The sequence below is a fragment of the Carex rostrata genome, chromosome 24, assembly GCF_964058835.1.
Source record: "Carex rostrata chromosome 24, lpCarRost1.2, whole genome shotgun sequence".
In the NCBI taxonomy this organism is placed as follows: Eukaryota; Viridiplantae; Streptophyta; class Magnoliopsida; order Poales; family Cyperaceae; genus Carex; species Carex rostrata.
Window position 1 is genome coordinate 7,792,831 of NC_135941.1, and position 6,000 is coordinate 7,798,830.

The following is a 6,000-nucleotide window of genomic DNA, read 5'->3' on the forward strand; positions in this document are numbered from 1 at the left end:
GTACTTTTATGCGTACATCCATCCTTGATATTTAGTGAAATGATTTATGCTCAATTAGTATGGTTTACACCATTCGTGCAAGCATTTGTAAGACCTTCTATTGATTCAAAGAAATAACTATATTTCCCAGCAACATGTTGTAACTATAATTTTTTAATTCATAATTCATCCATGAGTAATAACAATAAAAAGAGATTTGATTGAATGGTGTTAAATCTGCAAAAAAAAAAAAAAAAAAAAAAAAAATCGTAAAACGTTATAACGTTTTTAAAACGTTATGTAACGTTTTTCACTGTAAAAACTTGATAAAAATGGCAATTTTATGAATGCTGGATTCAATTAAAACGTCATAACATTTTCAGAAAACGTTATAACGTTTTATACACTAAATTATGCGTTTTATACACTATTTCCTACGTTTTTCACCGGCTGAATCGTTATAACGATTTACCAAAACATTATAACGTTTTATGCGACAATGTGAGGGTCTATTTAGCAAAATTTTGTATCTCTTTCTCTCTCACTCCGTCCCTTCTCCCTGCCTGGTGTGTCTTCCGCCCCAAAGAGAAAAGAGAGAGAGAGAGCTCCATTATTTCACGAAAGTTCGGGAAATCGAAGGTAGGAACGAGAAATTAGACGTGGATCTCATCTAGCTCTCCCATTTGGTATTCCCTTCTCTCCTCTTCTCCCTCAAAATCCGAATTTCACCATTGTTAGGGTTTTTCATTTTAAACCCGAGATTTGTGTTTGAATTACTTGTAGACTAGCTCCTTGAGCCTCCTTGGTTGTTTATGTGTCGATTCTTTTCCCGATTTCACCTCGATTTTGGATTCTCATTTCTAGGGTTTTTTGTACCAAATCCAAAATTTGGAAATGTTATTTATCGGTTAGGCTAATCCGACCAAATAGAATTGTAATTGGTAAACCTCTCTCTCAACCTTGACATAGAGCGATTAATTCAATTTTCGACCAAATTAGGGTTTAATTAATTAGCAAATTGAATTGTTACGAGAACCAAAATAGTGAGACGGTAAAGGAATTGTTACCAAATTGGAATTGTGTACGGTCTAGAGGACCCAAACGTGAATATGAGAATTGATAAGAGATGTTAAGAAATTAAGACCAATGAAGAAAGGGTTGACACCAAAATATATGAATTTCGTTAAGGAAAGTATAAAGAGATTAATACAACTCAAGCAAGCACCCGAACAAAGGTTAAACCAATGGTACATTTAATATAGGTGTAGGCTCGGCCGAGCAAGACTTTGCGGGACATTTCGAGACGTCTGATCCATAACTAAGCGGTACGCTCGTCATAATCAGGTGCGGGGTTCTTGGACTTGTTTGATGTTTCATTTTCAGAAATTAAATTATCTTTTTCGATCGTCATGTTGTGTGATTGATTGTTGCATACTTGGAATTGTCATGTTGTATGTTTGATTGTTGCATAATTAGAATTATGTGAATTGTGTGCATAATACATCTAAAACCGAATTGTTGTGGTATGGTTGATTTGCATATTTGTATGGTTGTCATTTTGATTGTTCTCTTATGAGTTGACTATAGATAAAGGTCACCACAAATTGATGATTGTGAAATGATATGTGAATGAAATGGCAAGGTTGAGCTGTATCAACTAACTTTGAGATGATATGTGAATGAATTTGCAAAGTCTGCAAGCTGGCTTTGATCCCAGGATCCTAATGGCCTTAGGTGAACGGCCCTCGAGATATCCCAGTACCGGTTGGGACGAGGGGTGGGTGACTATATGTATATGTTGATTGTGATTGTGGGTGACCTATGTGTGACGTCTGTGGCTCGGGGGCATTACCCTACGTGGTAATGCATTTGGATGGTCAATTGACTATGACGACATTCTGATTTATCTCATGTGAATTTTCATTTTATGACTTCGAACCAGACTTTAGTAAATGGTTAAGCCAAAGCATTTACAGATGGGTGTCAGACAAAGGGTCCAGCTCGGTGGAACATCTGTAGGTGTCTGTAACCCTACAGATGAGGGTCAGATAAAGGGTCCAGCTCGGTGGAACATCTGTAGATGCTACCAGCCATAATAAAATGAGTCAGGCCAAAAAAAATGTGTTTGTTTGAACTTCATCTTGGAAATTCCTTAAGTTGTTTTTCATTCGATTATTGTTGTCGAGTACATGCATTCATTTATATATATATTGTTATAGAACTGCTAATGTGATTTTGTATGGATTTCATTTTTGAACATGGAGTCTGATTGCAAGTCCAATAATCTAACTGTGGCAAATTTCGCACTAAGAATTTATTATCACCCCCTCCCTTTGGGTCATTTTCAGGTTTATTACACGAATACAGAGAGATGGTTCTGGATTGCATCTGACAGCATAACCACATGAAATTGGGGATTTGGGTGGTTGAAACTGACAGGATGCGGGAGACAATTCTAAATTATAGTTTGCCGTATTCTGTCAGATAAACCTTGTAAGGAATAAAGGGATGTGGTTATTATGTAAATGTGTTATTGGTAATGCATATAAAAGATCAACTGCCTTGCGTATATATATGTCTTAATAAATATACGCGGCAGGCTGTTATACCCAGGATTCGGGGTGTGACAGTTAAGATGGTATCAGAGCCAGGTTATGCAGTGCCAATAACTCATTTGCTGTCGAGTGAACGTCTGTGAGATCCTATCATACTATTAGTATCGTTTATGAATTGATTATCTGGTCTATTAACATAGTTCTTAATTACTGGCGTAGAACAATAAACTATATACTGAGATTATGTATAAGTAAATGACTGGTTAATGATAGTTAAATGTTATGATCTTAAGTTATTATGAATTGATACAACCGTTAACAAACCAGTTAAAAACAAATTTGCAAATTTAGTTTTAGTATTTACCTATTATAGAAATTTTATTGATATAAATACAACATAAGCATGATATTACAAGGAATGAACACTGCTAATTTATGGAAATGAGTACTGACCATCTCTACTCCATATCAATGGAAAGATATTTTTGAGAAATATTTCAATGAAGCATAATGGATCAATATTACTGAATTACCATGAGTACTCAATATTATTTATCATGTTAATATGTTGAATTAATGTTAAATGATGCATGCTGGTTTAGGCATGAATTACGAGAATACTGAAGATAGATCTAACAGATGAAATAACCAATTTTCTAATAAGTTTGGAAATCATAATAGATACATAAGTTAATTACTTGTAAACTGTTAATAAATTTATACGAGTACGGCAATGATTATTATGTAAATGTGTTATTGGTAATGCATATAAAAGATCCACTGCCTTGCGTATATATATGTCTTAATAAATATACGCGGCAGGCTGTTATACCCGGGATTCGGGGTGTGACAAATGGTTTGTATTGTTCTTTTTCCCTATACACCTTTAGCATTTGCTTGGAAGAAAAAAAGTATGCAAGTATGGTATTCAAATTACAAATAAAAAATAATCAATTATTTTTTAATATTAATAGGTAGACATGGAATTGATGTGTGTTGTTTTGTACATGAAAAACATGCATAATTGATGCATTTGTTAATTAAATAATGTATTCTTAGTAAGGACGGAACTAGAAACTTTAGATTGGAGGACTTAAAAATAAAATATATAATATTTAAAGATAGATATTATTCTTTTTACTTAAATACTTTCTGGTGTTTGCTTTAATGAAAAAAAAATATTCAAGTGTTGTACATGAAAAAGTATTCAAGTTTTGTACATGAATAACATGCATAATTGATGCATTTGTTAATTAACTAATGTATTCTTAGTAATGATAGAACTAGAAACTTTAGATTGGAGGACTGAAAAATAAAATATATAATATTTAAAGATAGTTATTATTCTTTTTACTTAAGTACTTTTTTATTTTTGCTTTAATGAAAAAAAAGTATTCAAGTGTTGTGTACTAATTTCAAATAAAATTATTAGAAGTTTAGCTATTAATAGATTGATATCTAATAGTTGCATATTGTATTTTGAATAAACAATATGCATAAATGATGAATTCGTTAATTTGCTAGTGAATTTTTAGTTGGGTAAAAATAGAAATTTTAGATGGTAGGACTGAAACTAAAAATATATAATAATTATAAATACATAATGTGGGGTATTGTATTTTTTTATTAAAAAATTAAAATTGGCGAGAGTGGGATTTGAACCCACGCCCTTTCGGACCAGAACCTTAATCTGGCGCCTTAGACCAACTCGGCCATCTCACCAATATTATTTGGTTATTGCAATTAATAAATAAAACTCCACAAATTACAAACTAGAATTCTAACAATTTATCACAACATCAAATTAAGCATTTTATGAGTAGGCTGGACAAAATAAAAATATTACAAATAAAATAAAATTTTAAATATGCATTAGTAAGATAGCATGTAAGGATATCATTGTAATATCCTGTTTGTGTTAATAAGTGAATTTGACAAATTATGAGACTGAAATTAAATCCCGTACTAAGAGACTGTTCGATCTCTTACCCGTCCCACTTTTATGTGGGTTCCAGAAAATGATGAAGTCTACATGGAGCACGAATAGAAGGGATGCAGATCCAGAGGTCAACTAGTAGATGCTTCAAGTATCTTTTTATTTTCTTTTTTATTTAAAACTTTAGTTCTCTCTTTAAAAGTGGATACATTGACTAACATGACAATTATCGGTTTGTTTGCCATGTTAGTCCTGATCTCATGTTTAATGTGTGTTATGTACTCAATTAATTGTGATGTTAGAAGACTTGTTTGACTTTCAAATATTGCATGAGTATTTATTATTGAGAATGTATGTGATGTGCACATGTCTTACGTGTAAATATGTGACGAGTTGTCTCGGGGTGTGACATACATCCATCCCTGATATTTAGTGAAATGGTTTATGCTCAATTAGTATGGTTTATACCATGTGTGCAAGTATTTGTAAGACCTATTGTTTCAAAGAAATTGCCATAAATCCCAAGAACAAAGTATAATTATAATTTTTTAATTCATAATTCATCCATGAATAATAAAAATAAAAGAGATCTGATTGAATGATTTGTATTGTTCTTTTTCCCTATGCACCTTTAGCATTTGCTTGGAAGAAAAAAAGTATGCAAGTATTGTATTCTAATTACAAATAAAAAATAATCAAAATTTCTCCTATTACAAGATAGATATGGAATTGATGTGTGTTGTTTTGTACATGAAAAACATGCATAAGTGATGCATTTGTTAATTAACTAATGTATTCTTAGTTAGGACGGAACTAGAATCTTTAGATTGGAGGACTTAAAAATAAAATATATAATATTTAAAGATAGATATTGTTCTTTTGACTTACATACTGTCTGGTTTTTGCTTTAATGAAAAAAAGCATTCAAGTATTGTATACAAATTTCAAATAAAATTATTAGAAGTTTTGCTATGAATAGCTAGATATCTAATAGTTGCGTATTGTATTTTGAATGAAAAATATGCATAAATGACGAATTCGTAAATTTACTAGTGAATTTTTAGTTGGGCAGAATTAGAAATTTTAGATAGTAGAACTGAAACAAAAAATACATAATATTTATAAATACAGAATGTGTGGCTATTGTATTTTCTTATTAAAACAATAAAATTGGCGAGAGTGGGATTTGAACCCACGCCCTTTCGGACCAGAACCTTAATCTGGCGCCTTAGACCAACTCAGCCATCTCACCAATATTATTTGGTTATTCAAATTAATAATTAAAACTCCACAAATTACAAAGCATAATTCTAACAATATATTACAAGCACAAATTTAGCATTTTAGGAGGAAGCTGGACAAAATAAAAATAATAGAAATAAAATAAAATTTTAATATACATATAATTGAAATTTTAAAATTACGAAGGCGGCTAACTAAGTACATATATGCATGCATCCATCCTTGATATTTAGTGGAATGGTTTATGCTGCATTAGTATGGTTTATACCATGCGTTCAAGCATTTGTA

At 31.6% G+C, this 6,000-nt stretch overlaps 2 non-coding genes across 2 annotated transcripts; both read right to left on the reverse strand.

Annotated features, from left to right (window-relative positions):
• Nucleotides 1-4,175: 4,175 nt before the first annotated feature.
• TRNAL-AAG (transfer RNA leucine (anticodon AAG)) lies at nt 4,176-4,256 on the reverse strand. Its single transcript has one exon. It is a non-coding gene; the product is annotated as a tRNA-Leu (tRNA).
• Nucleotides 4,257-5,641: 1,385 nt separating this feature from the next.
• On the reverse strand, nt 5,642-5,722 carry TRNAL-AAG (transfer RNA leucine (anticodon AAG)). Its single transcript has one exon. It is a non-coding gene; the product is annotated as a tRNA-Leu (tRNA).
• Between the last annotated feature and the right edge of the window lie 278 nt (nt 5,723-6,000).